The 20632-nt window shown below is 40.8% G+C and overlaps 1 protein-coding gene across 1 annotated transcript in view; it reads right to left on the reverse strand.

The window, feature by feature from the left end:
- Positions 1-3097, reverse strand: part of LOC126464541 (extracellular matrix organizing protein FRAS1-like) — a 471206-nt gene extending 468109 nt beyond the window's left edge. The window contains exon 1 of the mRNA XM_050096241.1: positions 3070-3097. The gene's annotated coding sequence lies outside the window, so the exon portion shown is untranslated. The remainder of the gene's footprint in view (positions 1-3069) is intronic.
- Between the last annotated feature and the right edge of the window lie 17535 nt (positions 3098-20632).

Here is a 20632-nt window from a genome sequence, read left to right on the forward strand (position 1 = left end):
ACAGCTCAATTCAGACTGATCATACGCAGATGTTCACAGGCTAAAATTGGGAAAAACAAAGCGAGAGCTACTAGCGTCCAATGTTTTGCTGTAAGGAAAAGAACCAGGTAAGTCATTTTCTCTGGGGAAAGAAGCAAGCAAGTCAGTGGTGACTTGTCCGGCCACGAGAAGGCAGAGCAAACAGAATTAAGTTGCATTCTTCCCCCCACCCCCGCACACCAGTAAACTGGAGGCAAGGGAAAACAGAAATAAGGGTAGTATCTGCACAGTTTGCAAAAATGTATCCCTGCGAAATATAGCGACCAGTGACTTTTACTTTAAGCGACAACTTTTCGATTTTCGTTCAATATCCATGTCCCTGTGACAGGTGAATCCTTTTTTTTATGTATGTGCTGAATGCACCAAGAGAAGGGGCACAAATGAAGTGACGTCATTCCTTTTTCACGTCATCACTCGTGCCTTGAATGGGAACATTGGAAAGCTCTGTAAAGGATGTCCCGCGAGGAACAGTTAATGTTCAGGGATAAGACAGGAGCGATTATTCGAAGCAAAAGAGGCTAGTGGGCGTGGCCTTTAAAACACAGACCTTAAGGCTTAAGAACTATGAGCACTTCTTCACCTTCGAAATTGTGAAATAAATATCTTCTACTGCAAGCTCTTTGCTTTCCATGTTTTGGGAGGAAATAACATGGACCAAAACAAGAAAAAAATATCGTCGTTTCATCCGTTTTCCGTCGTTCCTTCGTTGCTTCAACATTCTTGGAAGTGTATTTACAAACGGTCACTTCCATGAAGAAAATATTGTCCAGCAAAGATGGGTTTAATGCACATCTTACGAGCTATAAAGACATGTTCAGTAGAATAGATGTTTTTCACAGTTGCGAAGTTGAAAAAATGCCCATAGCTCTTATGGTATACAGTTTAGACCCAACGCTTATTGGATATTTTTGCTAAGAATGACCGCTCCTATCATATCCCCGAATACTGCCTGTTCCCCCTGGGACGTACTGTAAGTATATTTTGTGATTCCGCTGGTGGTCAAAATAAAAACTTCTCCGTCAACCTCTTCTTTCGTTATGTAACTCTCAAATTACTGGCCTCAAGAAGATGAAAATTACGTTCCCTGTGCGTGGTCGTGGAAACTCTTGAAGATTTCAAAGAAATGATAGAAGCATCCAGGTGCGGGCCACCTTCTTGGACTGTGAACAGTGTTAATCAAGACACGGAAAACGCTCTTTAACTCAAAGTACGCTGCAAAATGCCCTTTCAAAACACAGGAAATTAAGATAATATTATCTGACTCCAGCTACTACGTAATGCTATAATACCAAACAATTTATCACGGAGGAATGCAGAATGGCAATATAAGGACACCGTGACGATATCAACTTTTTGGATGGGCTGTTTGAACTGTCCACATCTGCATGCAATTGTATTTTTAGGTGCGTGATTCCCTACTTGCCGAGGGTACAATAGCTTGGCAGTTACGTTTACTGCAATATAACGCAAACAATTCTATTCTTTATTCTAGATCTCCTTCCAATTTCCTGGCAAAAATATAAAGAACTGCAAAACCTGATTAAGTTTTTGCCGTCCTGGAACTGTGAAATTTTTAAGTCCGATGCCTCAGCTAAATATACGTGAATACGAGTACTGCAGCTGTATTATCACAACCTGAAATTCGTTTAGTCGTGATTATTACGAAATTATTCCGTCTGTTTTGCTTAACTGTTTCTTTCCTCTTACAGAGTGACGTTTGAGAGCATTTTGGTTCAAAAATGGTTCAAATGGCTCTGAGCACTATGGGACTCAACTGCTGTGGTCATAAGTCCCCTAGAACTTAGAACTACTTAAACCTAACTAACCTAAGGACATCACACACACCCATGCCCATGGCAGGATTCGAACCTGCGACCGTAGCAGTCGCACGGTTCCGGACTGCGCGCCTAGAACCGCGAGACCACCGCGGCCGGCAGAGCATTTTGGTAAATGATTTCATTCTAGGAACACACCTGGTGCAAATAACACTATTTCCACATTCGATGCACCCTAAGATGTCTAATTTATGAAATAAAAAGTGTTGTATGTTGCTGTGTATTGATGTAATCACAGTTCAAACATTAAATCGCTTTTTCTCGAGTTTCGTAAAAAGTGACTTACCTGGAGATTTTTTCTTCTGGCTCCTCATATGCAATAATTGACAGAAATACGATACATCAACAGGAAACCCAAGTGTTTCCACAAAAATCTCTCTCACTCTGTGTTGGTGAACAATGAAAGTAATAACGAGCTTTTGCCTTTTACTGGTGAAAATAAATCTGCTCAGACATTAGTCTACCATTGTAATAATGTATGATATAAGCTGTAATTCTGAACCACATCCATACGCCCCAACCTGTTAAGGTAGTGGACCAATGTAGTCTACACAGGGTATAAACGAAAGGGGAGAGTAGAACACAACGGGACAAGGAAATAGTCCTGCTGCACATAGGTCCGGAAACCAAATTTTTTCCCGATATGGCGTATTACGACTGAGTACATGAGCACCTTACAACAGAATCCTCGCGGATTCAAACCGCAGATATGCACTTGAGATAAACACATTGCAACAAGTGTTCGTGTGAAGATAGGCTTCGGCACATCTCATTCATGCCAGTAGACTTTTAAAAGTTCCAGTCGTGTACCGTAAACTTACAACGCGTTCTCGGAGTTCATAGGCACTGTTAACAAGAGTCAAACACACCAAAGCCTTTAGATATCCGAAAAAAAAGAAAAAAAAGTCCAACTGGTTCACGATTTCCGGACCTATGTTTATTATTTTTTTGTTACATTGTCGTCTACTCGTCCATTTCGTGTGAACCGAATAGTAAAATCCAGCATAGGCCTCTAGGAGAAGCCACCGATAAGCAGCCACAGGGAAGTCACGTGGAACGCAACCATTGCTCTCGGAGCGAAATTTGAAACTCACATAAATAAATTGCAGAGGCACGACAGTGTTGAAAGAATAAAAGATCAGCGAACTGCAGAGCTACTGGTTGCACGCAGAGGCGGCGGCCGGGATGAACTCACCTGGCCGGTGCTGTGCGGGAAGACGACGAAGGACTGCCCCATGCGGTCGGCCGCCTCTCCCTTAAGAAGGCGCCGCTGCCCCCACTACCTGTACCCCAAGCAAGCGCGCCTGTTCCACACTCACATCTGCATCTGCACTTACCGTAGCACGCTTCATTGCGTGGCGGCAACTCCTCAAATATATGCGACCACGCGACTTTTGATTTGAAGCAGGGTCAGTATAAGGAAGGGATGGGAAAAACCGACCGGTTAAGACCGATACCTCTGTTTTAGTTCTGAATAACCGGTATTTTTCTGTATTTGTTTGGTCTCGGCTATAACAGCTGTTCTTTGTGTTGTACTAACAGCCGGGTATGAAAACTGAAGCGTCAATTAGCCATCACGGCAGTGCTAAAATTTTTATTTTTTTAAATAAACCTTGAAAAAAAAGTTAATATTACTCGTAAAATTTCCATTACTTTGAAACATTGCGTTTTTGAAGAAAATGGGAAAAGCAGCTTTTGAAACTGTACCATACAAGGGCTCGTAATAAAATTGTATGCTTATGGAATGTGGTTTCAGTTATGTGACTGGATTTACAATTTCCTGTCAGAGAGGTCACAGTTCGTAGTAATTGACGGAAATTCATCGAGTAAAACAGAAGTGATTTCAGGCGTTCCCCAAGGTAGTGTTATAGGCCCTTTGCTGTTCCTTATCTATATAAACGAATTGGGAGACAATCTGAGCAGCCGTCCTAGGTTGTTTGCAGATGACGCTGTCGTTTATCGACTAATAAAGTCATCAGAAGATCAAAACAAACTGCAAAACGATTTAGAAAAAAATATCTGAATGGTGCGAAAGGTGGCAGTTGAACCTAAATAACGAAAAGTGTGAGGTCATCCACGTGAGTACTAAAAGGAACTCGTTAAACTTCGGTTGCACGATAAACCAGTCTAATCTAAAAGCCGTAAATTCAACTTAATACCTTGGTATGACAATTACGAACGACTTAAATTGGAAAGAACACACAGAAAATGTTGTGGCGAAGGCTAACCAAAGGCTGCGTTTTATTGGCAGGACACTTAGAAAATGTAACAGACCTACTAAGGAGACTGCCTACACTACACTTGTCCGTCCTCTTTTAGAATACTACTGCGCGATGTGGGATCCTTACCAGGTAGGACTGATGGAGTACATTGAAAAAGTTCAAAGAAAGACAGCACGTTTCGTATTATCGCGAAATATGGGAGAGAGTGGCACAGAAATGATACAGGATTTGGGCTGGAAATAATTAAAAGAAAGACGTTTTTCGTTGCGACAGAATCTTCTCACGAAATTCCAATCACTAACTTTCTGCTCCGAATGCGAAAATACACTCCTGGAAATGGAAAAAAGAACACATTGACACCGGTGTGTCAGACCCACCATACTTGCTCCGGACACTGCGAGAGGGCTGTACAAGCAATGATCACACGCACGGCACAGCGGACACACCAGGAACCGCGGTGTTGGCCGTCGAATGGCGCTAGCTGCGCAGCATTTGTGCACCGCCGCCGTCAGTGTCAGCCAGTTTGCCGTGGCATACGGAGCTCCATCGCAGTCTTTAACACTGGTAGCATGCCACGACAGCGTGAACGTGAACCGTATGTGCAGTTGACGCACTTTGAGCAAGGGCGTATAGTGGGCATGCGGGAGGCCGGGTGGACGTACCGCCGAATTGCTCAACACGTGGGGCGTGAGGTCTCCACAGTACATCGATGTTGTCGCCAGTGGTCGGCGGAAGGTGCACGTGCCCGTCGACCTGGGACCGGACCGCAGCGACGCACGGATGCACGCCAAGACGTAGGATCCTACGCAGTGCCGTAGGGGACCGCACCGCCACTTCCCAGCAAATTAGGGACACTGTTGCTCCTGGGGTATCGGCGAGGACCATTCGCAACCGTCTCCATGAAGCTGGGCTACGGTCCCGCACACCGTTAGGCCGTCTTCCGCTCACGCCCCAACATCGTGCAGCCCGCCTCCAGTGGTGTCGCGACAGGTGTGAATGGAGGGACGAATGGAGACGTGTCGTCTTCAGCGATGAGAGTCGCTTCTGGCTTGGTGCCAATGATGGTCGTATGCGTGTTTGGCGCCGTGCAGGTGAGCGCCACAATCAGGACTGCATACGACCGAGGCACACAGGGCCAACACCCGGCATCATGGTGTGGGGAGCGATCTCCTACACTGGCCGTACACCACTGGTGATCGTCGAGGGGACACTGAATAGTGCACGGTACATCCAAACCGTCATCGAACCCATCGTTCTACCATTACTAGTCCGGCAAGGGAACTTGCTGTTCCAACAGGACAATGCACGTCCGCTGTATCCCGTGCCACCCAACGTGCTCTAGAAGGTGTAAGTCAACTACCCTGGACAGCAAGATCTCCGGATCTGTCCCCCATTGAGCGTGTTTGGGACTGGATGAAGCGTCGTCTCACGCGGTCTGCACGTCCAGCACGAACGCTGGTCCAACTGAGGCGCCAGGTGGAAATGGCATGGCAAGCCGTTCCACAGGACTACATCCAGCATCTCTACGATCGTCTCCATGGGAGAATAGCAGCCTGCATTGCTGCGAAAGGTGGATATACACTGTACTAGTGCCGACATTGTGCATGCTCTGTTGCCTGTGTCTAATTGCCTGTGGTTCTGTCAGTGTGATCATGTGATGTATCTGACCCCAGGAATGTGTCAATAAAGTTTCCCCTTCCCGGGACAATGAATTCACGGTGTTCTTATTTCAATTTCCAGGAGTGCATTTTGTTGACACCGACCTACATAGGGCGGAACGATCACCGCGATAAAATAGGGGAAATCAGAGCTCGTACGGAAAGATATAGGTGTTCATTCTTTCCTCGCGCTATACGAGATTCGAATAATAGAGAATTGTGAAGGTGGTTCGATGAACCCTCTGCCAGGCTCTTAAATGTGATTTGCAGAGTATCCATATAGATGTAGATGTAGATGCTGTTGTAATAATAATGACGACAGAGGAGATCACATGGCATAAAACTGGTACAGCACTGCTGAGTCAGTAAGTTACCTGTTACCATGTGGCGTGGCCTGTTACCTGGTACGCGTGTACCTGCAGCGTGCAAAACTTGTCCTACATGGTATATATGGTAGTTTCCCGCTGTTGTCTTTGGACATCATTTGCATTACAGAATGATGTAATACTTTTGGCTCTGCAGCCATCATATTCGGCTACAAGAAACTTTTTTTTAGAACAGTTGAGAAGGCAGCTGTGGCAAGATGACACATGGGTTCTTCGGTACGGTACGCCTAGATTGTGGTCCTTCTCCGCGACTGGCTGCTGCGCTCGGAAGTTGCGCGCCAAAATGGTTATCTTCTATTATTAATTTTTGAAAAAATAAACAGCGTATTTACTTGAATTTCAAATTAAAGCATCTCTCAATAGCGTGCTATCATTGCATTATTTAAGAAGTACTGATAACCTGCAGAATAATAAACAACTGCGAAACGAAAAGGCAGCGAAGCACTTCGGCGATCTTCGAATCGCACCTAACTAGGAGGGCGGGCAAAGTGGTTTGGCTGTAAGATCAGAGCAGGTTCGGCAGTCTTGAAGGACGGACATGTCCGCCGCGGTATCAGTTAAGACTTTGCAATATCTAGTGTGTAAATCAGAGTGGTTCGGCAGTGTTGGAAGACAGACATGTAGTCTGCCGCAGTCAGTATAAGTTAAGACTTTATTAGCAATATATGATTATTTGGACATATAGTTGAGAACAGTATAATAGTAATTACGGAAATATGCAGTTCATTAATTTGATATAGAATAAAAATCGGTTGTGACTCTAAAAAGGAACTTAATCGTGTTCTGCCAATAAAAAGCGAGTGGCATCCAGTACAAACAAACAGATTGGGAATGTAATAATTCCTGAAGCAACAGTCCCTCGCTAAGAGTTTCTTACAACCTCAAGATTACAGATTCACGACCTACGTGCTGTTTTCTGCGCAGGGTGTAACAACTATAGAAGACTGTATGTTGGTGAACATTTGTTAGAACTTATGCATTCCACACAGGGCGGTGGAGGCAAATAAGCACCTCGCGTGCACTGCAGTCTTAGTACAAATGAGATCAGTGACACGTCACCTGTGGTAACACAGAGGAGGTATGAAGAAGAGAAATATTTCTGAGTGAAGGAGTTGATCATATACACGTAAATATCACCTTCAATTCTTCCTCACTCTATTTCAACCTTCCGTAATGGCACCATTCCCTGTCTGGAAGTATTTTATGAAGTGCTGTTATCAGTGTAAGTAGGCCTACAATGCCCCATTTGCTTTAAAAGGCGAAGTAGGGTATGAGTCACAGCAAACTTGTCACATCATATAACTTAAAACTTAACATTTCATACGTAGTATACAATAAAAACAGAAATTACCCGATCTAATGTAATGCCTGTGTGTACATAACAAGCCTGTATCTGCCTACAGCTTTTCAAAATCGACAAATAACAAGAAAATTATAATTCTTGAACCTTAGTTTTCATTCTTGGGCATTCACTACTCGTAATGTTGAAATTAGTGCTATGGTCCTCGATTACATTATTTTTGAGCAGAGTTTCAAAACATTGATTGTCAATGCAAAATAACTGAGCCCAGACAACATTTTAAATGATCAGCTATATTAGAACCTAGTTATGAACTCAACTCATCATAGACAGTTAGAAAGTTAAGAAATTGTAATGTAGCCACAAAGGCTGGTTACATTTTAATGTTGTGGACTAGCTGGGATCAATGGACAGTCAAGACAGATGTGGTAACCGACTTTTGAGTTTCAAATTTCTATGCAACACAAAACTTAATTTCAAATAAAATTCTAAATTGTGAACAGGTACATTGCTGAGAACATTACTGGATGAAAATGAAACTACAGGGATGGACAAGAAATGTGACAAAGTGAATGACTGGAAATAATCATGTAGAGCTTCAATATCATCTACACAAAAGAGGTAGGTACTGTAATTTTCATATTTTTACTGTATAGTAGTGAAAAAGAGTGATTCGGTCAATGAAATAATTTTTGGTGTCAGTATGTTAATATGCATTGCCCAGGAAATGGAAGATCAGGAAGAGATAGTTGGCAATTAACCAGTTTCAAAAGACAAAATAAAACTAAACTGAAGTCTTGGCAAGGCAGAAATGGTTTTAGACAATGATAAACTTAATCAGAGGGAGCAAAAGATGTAAGTCTGCAGTCCATTCTGAGGTTTTGATAATGGAGAACTTTTAGGACCCAACAATGAGTTTTTTGAACAAGTTACACAGTTTTCTTAGCACAAAAAAGAAATTGACAACTTACATAATGATTTACATTATAAGAAGAAAGAAATGGGCAGTAAAATCAAGGTAGTGACATGTGAACTAAGAAACAGTTTAGAATAGCAACAGGGTAGTAGAAATGAGATGTCAAAAAATTATTTAAGTGAAGACTTGGGTGGTAAAATGAAGGTAATGACAATTGTTCCAAGTAACATATTAGAGCAGTTGTTGATAACACTTGTGTACATTATGCTGACCAAAAAATGAAGAGGTGACTGTACTACGGAAGAACACACCAAACTAAGACTGATTTATCAACGCAGTACACTGTGTTCAAATAAGAAAGCACTTATTGTTGCTTAAACAATATTTTGTAAGATGATTATCTAAAGCTGTGAATATTTATGTAATTACTACCTATCAATTTGCTAGCTTATATCATTAAATAAGCAAACTATAGATAGAGGAAGATAAGAAAATAATTTATAGCTTTTTGCCACTTGCAGTCTAAACTGAGCAAAACTGTTTGAGTGTCAGCTAAATAGATGGTAAATTTATCAGGAAAATTGTTCACCAAATAAACTGCAGCCTTTTGGTCAGGAAACAAAATACAATCTAGTAAAATGTGGCACACTGTGATCTGTATGCTGCAAGCACCACACATTGAAGGGTCCTCTTATTGGAGCAAGAAGCCATGTATCATAGTGCTCTAGCCTATATGAAGACAAGTCAGAAGGACCTCATCCCACCTGCATGGCTGGAAGGAAGTATGTAACTAGCATGCTGTGGACTTGATGAGACCCAGCTTACTATCTGTCACTTCTAGTCAGTCTTCTTCCCATTGGCACATGACTCTGTTCTTCAACAGAAAGATAAGAGCATGCCAGAGGTGGCACACTGCACTAACTGTGTGTATGAAATGCCTCCTTGGCTGGTACATCTGCCCTTTCATTCCCCACAATACCCATGTTCCCTAGCACCCAGCAGAAAGACACCTCCTTCCCCAACCTTTGTAGTTGGAGGAGGGTGTCCTGGATATTCTAGACTACTTTGTCTGCTGAGTACAAGCATTGTAGAGAATGAAGGACACTCAGGGAATCAGCATAGACAAGGAATTTAGTGCTCAAAACATGTCTCATCTGCCCAAGTGCCTACAAGATCATATATAATTCTTCACGAAAGACAGTAAAGTTTTGAGGCAGTCAGATCTTGAGGATACTATCAGGCAAAACAACAGAGCAACCAATGAAGTCCCCCAGTTTAGACCCATCTGTAAATACAGCTGCAGAGTTGTGGTGCTGACTGATCCATATACTGTGCATCCATTTTCTAACCACAATCACACAAAAGCCCTATAAAACTGGAGCACACAAACCCTGTCCACCCACAAGAAGCCAAACGGAGTGGCCGCGTGGTTTGAGGCATCATGCCATGGACCGCACAGCCCCTCCTGCCGGAGGTTAGAGTCCTCCCTTGGGCATGGGTGTGTGTGTTGTTATTAGCATAAGTTAAGGGACTGATGACCTAAGCAGTTTGGTCCCTTAGGAATTCACACACATTTGAACATTTGAACCCCAAGACTTGTGGCAAAGGCACATTAAGATATATCATGCCTTCTAGGTTCTGGTTTTCAGACCTCTCAGGTGTGGTAACCACAATTTGCAGTCAACAATGAGGCCCAGGAACCTCAATGAGTCTTTAAAAAGTAGAGTGGTGACCATCACATGCATGTCAGGTAAATTAAAAATATGGTGAGACTGATTAAAATGAACGAATACACCTTTATCTGCAGAAAACTGAAAACCCATATTTGCCACCTACTCCTCTAAATTCTCCACTATATTCTCCACTATAAGTTACAACTGATGAGTTGCTGTTGCAACACTGGAGGAGGAACAGAGAACTACAAAATTGTCCACAAATAAGGAGCATTGCACAGGACACCTTACCATAGATATGGTACTGTTTATGGCTATGGCAAAGAGGGAAACATGTAAAACACTAACCTAGGAATACCGTTCTCCTGTTCAAAACAATTTGACAGCATGTCACCAACTCAGAATCTAAAACATTGCTTAGACTGGAAAGGCGTACGAAGATTGGGAAGTACCCATGAAAGCCCCAATGATGTAAATTGAAAGCAATATTTTATCTGAAGATTCTAAAAATAACCCCAAAAAATTTTGGTCATACATAAAATCTGTGAACGCTACAAATAATTCAATACCTTCTCTTGCTGACAGTATGGGTAATGTAACGGATAACGATAAACAGAAAAACGAAATTCTAAATCTAGCTTTGAAAAACTCGTTCATGGAAGAGGACTGCAGCACCATTGCCCCCCTTTCAACTATCAAACAAACACAAGGATGGCTGACGTACTATTTAGTGTATCTGGGATTGTAAAACAGTTAAGATCTTTAGATGCCAGGGAGGCATCTGGCCCAGATGGTATCCCTGTAAGATTTTATGTTGACTATGCTACAAATATAGCACCGTTCTTATCCATGATCTATTAGAGATCATTGGAACAACGGGAAGTTCCATGGGACTGGAAGAAGGCCATGGTCATAGCAATCTATAAAAAGGGTAGAAAATCAGATAAACATAATTACCAGCCAATTTCACTGACATCCATTTGTTGTAGAATCATGGAACATATTTTGTGTCCAGACATAATGACCTGTCTAGACTCTGAGATGCTCATCTGCAGAAACCAGCATGGTTTTAGGAAACTGGTCATGCGAGACACAGCTGGCCCTCTTTGCACAAGATATACAACAGGCTCTTGATACTGGCTCCCAGGTTGATGCCATATTCCTTGACTTTCGAAAGACATTCGACTCAGTTCTGCACTGTCACTTGTTCCAAAAAGTCTGCATTTATGGTGTATCCAATGACATATGCTGTTGGATACAAAGTTTTCTAACAGATAAGCAGTATGTTTCCCTGAATGGCGAGACTTCATCAGAAACAAGCGTAACATCAGGTGTGTGCCACGGCAGTATAATAGGTCCTCTTCTTTTTACAACTTGCATAAATGATCTGGTTGATGGTACTGACAGCAGCATTAGACTGTTTGTCGATGATGCTGTAATCTGCAGGAAAGTAGTATCACACAAAAGTTGTGAACAAATCAATGAGGATTTGCAGAAAATAAATGAGTGGTGTAATGACTGGCAGTTGTCTCTCAATACTAACAAGTGTAGCCTACTGTGTATAACAAAGCGAAAATCCCCATTATTGTATGAGTACAAAATAAATGCCCAGTCTTTGGAAACGGTAACATCAGTCAAGTGCCTTGGTGTGACTATTCGAAATTATTTCAAATGGAATGATCAGATTACACAAATAACAGGTAAGGTGAACTCCAGATTGTGTTTTATTGGTAGAATCCTGAAGTGATGCAGTCCTTCAACATAGGAGATTGCTTACAATACTTTGGTTCATCCAGTCTTAGAATATTGAGGATCTGTATGGGATCCTTACCAGTTGGGTCTGATTCAAGAGACTGAGAAGGTACAAAGAAGAGCGGCAAGATTCGTAACTGCTACATTTAGCCATTGCGAGAGCATTACAAATCTCATAGAAAGTTGGAAGTGGGATACACTTGCAGATAGACGACGTGCTAAACAGAAGGGGCTGCTCACTAAATTCCAAAATCTGATCTTAGCTGAGGATGTAGAGCATATATTATTACCTCCAACTTTCAGATCACACAATGATCACCATTCAAAGATAAGGTAAATTAGAGCTTATACTGAGGCATTGAAACAGTTGTTTTTTCCTCACGCAATCTGCAAGTGGAACAGAGGGAGGAAATATGACTTTGGAGTGAATAGTGCTTGGTGGCCAGCAGAGTATATATGTAGATGTAGATGTAGATGTAGAGCTGCATGCAATTACTGTGTCTTCAATTAGTGTCATATGCCTTACTGATGTCAAAGAAAATGATAAAGACAGTGATTTTTATGTAGAAAATCCTGCTGAACAGCTGCTTCTAGCAATGGTAGGTTGCTGACAGTGGAATGAAATTTTCAGAACTGTTTCTGAGAGCAACTATGGAGTTGCCTGGTCTCTAAGAACCAGACCAGATGATGGTCAACCGTATCTTTTTTTACAGTTTGTTAAGGTGGCACTCCTGTAACTACTGTGAAATGTGTGATCCTTTCCTGGTGTGGGGAGAGGCACCAAAATTGCATCTCTCCATGGTATGGGAGAGAGACCTGTCTGGCATATCAGATTAAAATATTAAAGGAGGATTTCCTTTGACTCTGGTGGTAAATGTTGTAGCACGCAGTACTGATTTGATGTGACCTGGCACAGACAGTGCCAACTCTAGCTACCACATAGAGAAAGGGCAGTTGTAAGACTCAGAATTATTTGATATGAAGAACAACTTGCCCCTCCCTACAGTTGTACAGTAGCAGCAAAATGCTAGATACAGGCTGGCATTGGCAATAGCTGTTATAAAATCCTCTGCCACACTCTGAGCAATGTCTCCAGGTGTTGTTCAGAGACATCCCTGCTTCAGCAGTACTGCTATTGGTAAACTACTATGTTTACCAGAAATCCTCCTGGTGGCTTCCCATATTTTTTTAGAAAATGTGGAACAGTTGCTAGAGTCCAGGAACACTTCCCATGACCTATAATTGCTCTCCTTACTTATGTGTCAAGCACTGTGTCTCACAACTCTGAAGGCTGTGATGTTGTTTACTGTTGGGCAATAATTAAATTGTTGAATAACCAGATGCCTGTCCCAGATTTTAGAGCAGCACTTATTGGTCCACCAAGGTGCAGATTGCCTTCCAAGATGACCTGAGGACTTTGGGATGGATAAGTCAACAGCATGATGGATTACTCGTGTGATGTGGCTGTTGCAGTGTGCAAACACAACCAGCTGGCTGCAAAGCATCCAGTTAGTCCTACTGACCACCCATTTCTGTGGCTTCTGCTCAAGTAATGCTCCATCCGGTAAGTGGATTCACAGTGAGAAGTGGTCACTGGTACGAAGGTCATCAGATGCTTCCCAGTGAACAGAGTCTGTAAGGTTTGGAGAGCAGAAAGAGTTTAATGGCTGAGGATGACCCAGCAGCAGCTGAGAGTAGGACTGCCTATGTTGAGGATGCACAGCTCCTGAGCAGCAAGACTCAACCTCAAGCATAAGTATACTTGAACCCTATGATACATTATGGGCATTTAAGTCACCCAGTAGGAGAAATGGATGGAGAAGTTGTTTTATAAGGTCTGTGTGGGCCTCAAAGTCTATCATATACTGCAGTGGTAGGTATAATGAGCAGACAGTGATCTTCTGGCCCTTATCAACTGCAATGGTTACTGCTTGGAGGTCAGTAACTGAGAAGAGAGCAGAGAAGTGGCGTGTGTTACTGATAAACACAGAAAACCCTTCACTGGCTTTTTCTCAGTCACATTATCCTTTCAGCAGAGGGTAAGGCCGCATAGCAGAAGGCCATCAGTGGCTTTAAAATGTGTTTTTTGTAAACATAAGCACAGGTGCTGTGCCTGTGTAGTGAGTTTCAGTAGCTCCACATGAGTCCTGAACCCATTGATGTTCCACTGTCATGTGGGAGCCATTTCTCACAGGGGTTGCACCTTCACCCCCTTCCCATTAGAGTGGGGAGCCTGCAATGAGTGTAAGTTCAGCAATGGGGTAAAATGATTGCCCTGGCTAACTTCACATTCCATTAACTCTGAAGCAGAAGTAGCGGAACGACCATCAGGTCCAATGACATTGACTTGTTCTGAAAGTCTACAGCCTGTTTTGCCTGCAGTGAAAGCTTCCTATTTGCTTTTTTTGGCTGGAAGGGCTTTTTAGGAACTACACAGCAGCAGTGAGGCAGTGCTGGATTTCTTACCAAACTCTGCCTCTGGAGGTACAGTAAGCTGTGCAATGGTGGCAACTGTGGCCTTACCTGATGTAAGTGCTCTGAAACAGCTCCAACTGAACACATGTACTGACAAATGCAGTTATTAGTGCTGCCTCTAGAAACCTTCATTTCTGTAGCAGCATCAGTTTTCTGAACTGGCTGTTGAAGAACTTTAGTAAAGGAATCAGTGAACGTGAGGGGCTGCAAGGTCTTATAGATCTTTCTGGCCTCACCATGCAGCAACTGATTCATTGTCTTAATCTCCTGCATCTTCTTTTCTTCAAGGAAGACTCCCCAGTCACCACTCCAAACAGGGTGATCGCCACATTTTAAACATTACTACATCATAATAAATTCGCAGACTTAAAATTATATTCAGTTGTTGTTGGACGATCAAAATTTTATTTCAAAACTATATCTTTCCCTCTGGAATGTAACTTAATTATTTTTTCATATAATCCATTTTTAAGATGTTTACAGGTAGTTTGGCTTTACAGACAGGTTTGTTGAGAAGTTTTAGATTCATATGAGTATTTCATAAATAAAAGCTTTCAACTCACAGGCCACTGACGCTTATCTTATGCTGAGCAACATGTGCTGTATCTTTGCTGACACGAAATTCAAGATAGGGTGACAGAAATCTCCTTCTACTTTGGAACACATTTTTTATCACTAAGGAGTGTGCTCTGTGATGTCTTCTGTTTCCATCAGAACATTAGTAAATTTGTTTTTCTTTTGTGAAGAATACAGTATTAGATCTATCACCTTGCTAGTGGCATAATATCATTCCTGTCTTCTCAGTTTTCTTCAGATGATGTCAAAATCTGCAGTAATGTGTGAATTATACCTGTTTTTAGTGGATGCACTTTACAGACTGCGTGAAAGTTCTGCATCTGCAGTAAATTATGCTTCTACCCAGTTGGACTTCTTTGATGTAATAAAATGAATTTTGAAAATTTTCATGTTTCCTTTCAGCAGCTAGCAATTCATATACATAAAACAATATTAGACAATTAAAATAAAAATGTGCAATAGTAATTACTCTATATAACAAACTTTCTATGCTGGTACATCAATGCCTTGTGAGAGTCTAGTCCACAATTCTTATGTTTGATAAATGGGGGTGGGGGCAGTGTGGGTCAGTAAACATTAATGAACAGATTGATGTCAATTATTTTGGAGATTGTGACACTATTATACTTGTAATTGTATTATCTTACATTTGCCAATTGGGATGAAATTAGGTGCATAACATACAAATTTAATTAGCTTATGCAAGTGTTGCACTGCAAACTCAAATTACATTAGGCCAAATGTAAACACACACTGAGACTATTATTTGTGAGAACAGGCTAAAATAAAGCACTAGTAATAAAGAGAGAATTCAATGCCAAAATGCTAAAGTCATGTTAATATCAAAAGTCATAACATAATTACAATGCAATTAAAGAATGTAATTACTCAATTGCTTACCATACATAAAATTTCAATGTAAAAAACCAGTTTATTTCAATGTCCAGATTACTTCAAAATAATTACTAAATTACGTCAAAGCAAAATCTGTAATCAGAACCAAGAAAACTGGTAAACTCAAATTGTGAGTTTCATTATGTATTATTTTAACAATATTGAAAACAGCTGTTGAGATTCATATAAAGTATAAATTCTGTAGATGGGGCAGTATCAGACACAGGTACATTCATATGGAAATGGTATATTTCTCTTCTTACAATGATGTCACTGAATGCAAGCTTTTATTTCATATATGCATTTTGCTGTTTACCCCTTGGGTACTGTCAAGCAGATTCGAACATACATTGTTTGCACTTAAAAGTTGAGACTGGTGTGTAGTAATTTTCAGTATAGTGTAAAATTATTGTTATATATCTTTATGTTAATACTTTCATTATTGTACTAGAAGAGCAAAAAGTGGTAGGCACAATTTCCTTATAATGTACTTATTTAAATGTTAAGAGAGAAATGTGAATGTAATTTGTCCATGTATCTCACTTGCACTAATGTCTATAAAACTATCTACAAATATCTACATTCATTGTGGGAACATTGGACACTGCCATGGACTTTTAAAAGGAGGCTTGAGGCTCTTCCAAGATGCAATTGTGACCATCAAAATCTGCTCCTTTAAGATATGAAAAACTGTCATACAGGAAGGCTCTAAACAAATTTAACATAGCACATTGACCATTACAAAATGAACACAAGATGAGGAGTAAACAGCTAAACAGGCAGTTTATCAGCATTGTAACAGAAATAAGTGCAAAAGAGGTGGCAGTCAGATTTCTGCATCCATATCAAGGCAGTTAATTTGTGGTCATTTTTCCTGAGATTCCAGATGATGATACTGTGATCGAACACCAAACTGCCAAAGTACTGCTGATTCTTGGAGAAGAAGAGAGGGAGTTTTGTTCACTGAGAACATATTGGAGATTTATGATTAATGCTATGTGTAAATTGTCATTATTAATCAAATATTTTCTAAGTATGTGTTTCAAAGCTTTTCTAAAAATGTGTAAAATATTTTCTGAACATGTATAAAGAATTTCTGAGCATGTTTATTTTTAAAAAAGATAATTTATGTCTAAAATTACCCCATTAGAGGGAAATGTGCAACTTTGGTTGGGAATACAGTGACCATCTGAAATTACCCTGTCGTGCAGGTACATGTTCTTTGATCATATTATTCTTTAATGTTATCCCAAATATCTCATGCTTTTTGTTGCATGAGTATAATATTTTTTTCTGATTCTACCTTAAAGTATATTAAAATTCTGTCCAATACTACCCTATATTATGGTACAAGTATGACAGTAGCCACAGAGTGTTAGTCTGTGGTAGTTTTGAGCCAATTATGTGAATGATAAATTCATGTCTGTTTTGTCTGTGATGTTTTGTAATAAATATATTTTAAAAGTATCTTTCTGATTTTTGACTACATTATTTGTTGGTCAACACACTGCAGAGTGCATGTCAGTGCAAAATAACTGAGTTCAGGTAACATTTTAAACAGATCGGATATATTAGAAATGAGTTAGACACCCACCTCTTCAACTGTCAGCAAGTTAAATAATCATAGCGTAGCCACAATAGCTGGTTATCTTTTAACTTCATCATTGGCCTTGACTTTTTAAGGTAAAAAGGCACAGGACTTATCTTTTCTCTAGGCAAGTGCTGTTTCAGAGTTTATGAGGTCCAAGTTTCTGTAGATTTAGTTAGGAAGGAACAGACGTTTTTGGCTTTTATAAGATGTAGATTCCCAGTTTATTCTTGATTAGAGATCCCTGTGACTGATGTTCACATGCATAGGCTGAACTCCTGTGTGATTCAGGAGCAGTGCTGATCAGATTGTGATTTGTGGACAATGGTATAATTTGTTAGTAGTGGCATCTTCTATTACAATAACTGTCTTCACCTTCACTACCATGGATTGAAATACTGCTGCAGATGCTGGAAGTTCTGTGAACTGGAGTGGAGACTGTTTGATTTGCTGCAATTAAGACTACAGCAGTGTGGGATCCTTGAGTTATTTGTATGCATGTAGGGCATATGACTCATGGGTGCAACACTCGTGTAAGTGCCATGGAAAGGTAAACATTTCAGTGCACACACAATGTGTACGAGTAAGCTGCTACTGTTGGCGGATTGTTGCTCAACATATGGTACATCCTGGACAGTACTGTTGATGCAATGGTTGAATTAGTGCATTATTCAATTTAAATGGATGTTGACGACTGTGCAGTGCTAAATAAAGACACTCTGCGACTGTGCTTGCGAGTTCCTGAATAGGTTTTGGTGAGAAACTCTGAAGGACAGAGATTACATTTTGATGTTGTCTTGACTGAGATAAGACATTTATGGAAAATTGTCATGTTAACATCAGGTGTTTGTAATCAGACTTATATTCCTGGATCACTTATGATTCTAGTGAAATTAGTTTATTATACCTCTGCTACCATATTTGTACAGCTGTTGTTGTTAATCAGTTACTTTTTAGGAAATTTTGTTTGATTTGAGTACTTACACTTGTATGCATATTGCATGTTCATTCACAATCAGTTCCTGGATGGCACTCTCTGACTCCTTCCTTCATCCTTCCTGTGGGTCCTTCCTGCACTCTCAATCACACAATTCTGACTGATAACCAAGAAGGGCTACAATGTTCATCACACCAAGTTCTTCACTGACATTTGTTCTGGCTTCCACATAGATGTCACCCTCATCTCAAGATCATTGATTAAAGAATGATTATACTGAATGTTTTGTCATTTCAAAGTATGTTCACCATAATGACATTCTCCATTCAAATCACAAAATGAACAAATGGAAGCCATTACATCAATATTTATGCTTTCTCAATGATTGTTTGCATATTAAGAAAAAACTTACAGAGTATTATGTAAAATACCTAACTTTGTAATTATCTTCAAATTTTAACTGAGTTTTCAACACAGTAGATATATTCTATATATTTAGCTGAAGAATCCATTCTCTGAGAGTTAAACACAATATTTCAGCCTGTGTAACCAATGTAGCTCAAGGCTGACATCTTTGTTCAAGGTTTTACCTTGGTATTCCTGAGCCTTTTAGCCCTGATGGTGAAGTGTAATCAGTCTTTAAATGTGAGGTAGTACTAGTATTTGTGATGGGAACTAGTGTAAAAGAAAATCAACCTTGAGAAATGTAGTTGTAGTAACATAGTGTGGTACGCAAGCTTAAGCGTATGTCATGCTAAACTGCAAATATCTTAAATTCACAACACAGAAAAAACTTTGTTGTAATTGTGACATTTGATTAATCAGAGATAATAACACATTAATTTTTTATGATATGGCTCTACCATAGGAAACTATAAATGAACTTTAAGTGAAGAGCCAAAGAAACTGGTACACGTGCCTAATATCGTGTAGGGCCCCTGTGCACACGCAGAAGTGCCACAGCCAATGTGGCACATACTCGACTAATGTCTAAAGTAGTGCTGGATGGAACTGAAAACATGAATTCTGCAGGGCTCTCCATAAATCTGTAAGAGTATGAGGGAGTTGAGGTCTCTTCTGAACAGCACATTGCAAGGCATCCCAGATATGCTCAGTAACGTTCATCTCTGGGAGTGTGGTGGCCAGTGGAAGTGTTTAAACTCAGAAGAGCGTTCCTGGAGCCACTCTGTAGCTGGATGTGTGGGGTGTCACATTGTCCTGCTGGAATTGCCCAAGTCTGTAAGAATGCACAATGGACATGAATGGATGCAGGTGATCAGACAGGATGCTTACGTACATGTCACCTGTCAGAGTCATATCTAAACATATCAGGGGTCCCATATCACTCCAACTGCATAAGCCCCACACCATTAAGGAGCCTCCACCAGCTTGAACAATCCCCTGCTGACAAGCAGGGTCCATGGATTTATGAGACTGTCTCCATACCCATATACAAACATCCACTCGATACAATTTGCAACGAGACTTGTCTGACTAGGCAACATGTTTCCAATCATCAACAGCCCAATGTCGATGTTGATTAGCCCAAGTGAGGCAAAAAACTTCGTGTCATCCAGTCATCAAGGGTATATGAGTGGACCGTTGCCTCCAAAAGCCCATATTGATTTTGTTTCATTGAATGGTTTACACGCTGACACTTGTTGATGGCCCAGCGTTGAAATCTACAGCAGTTTGCAGAAGGGATGCACTTCTGTCACGTTGAACAATTGTCTTCAGTTTTCATTGGTTCCATTCATGTGGAATCTTTTCCTCAGCAACGTCAGAGATTTGATGTTTTACTAGATTCCTGATGTCCCATTGGCCGGCCGGAGTGGTCGAGCGGTTCTAGAGGCTTCAGTCTGGAACTGCGCGACCGCTACGGTCACAGGTTCGAATCCTGCCTCAGGCATGGATGTGTGTGATGTCCTTAGGTTAGTTAGGTTTAAGTAGTTCTAAGTTCTAGGGGACTGATGACCTCAGAAGTTAGTCCCATAGTGCTCAGAGCCATTTGATGTCCACTGTTCATGTGCTGACTATAACACCATGTTCTTACTCATTTAAATCTTTATAATCTGCCGTTTTAGCACCAGCAACCGATCTAACAACTGTGCCAGACAGCACCATATTCTGCCTGTTTACATATCTCTGTATTTGAATATGCATGCCTATGCCAGTTTCTTTGCCACTTCAGTGTATAATATTTGAAAGTTTTATTATGATGCAGCAACACATCTGATTTATGAACTTTTAAAATGCTATGCAAACATATTAACTGCTGACTTTACCTCACATACTGATTTTCAGGTAAAATGTAAATTTAATTTGAATATGAGTGTCCTGCAGAATTCTGTAAATAACAGTCCACTGTTCAATGAATTCCT

Source organism: Schistocerca serialis, chromosome 1 (genome assembly GCF_023864345.2).
Source record: "Schistocerca serialis cubense isolate TAMUIC-IGC-003099 chromosome 1, iqSchSeri2.2, whole genome shotgun sequence".
Classification (NCBI taxonomy): domain Eukaryota; kingdom Metazoa; phylum Arthropoda; class Insecta; order Orthoptera; family Acrididae; genus Schistocerca; species Schistocerca serialis.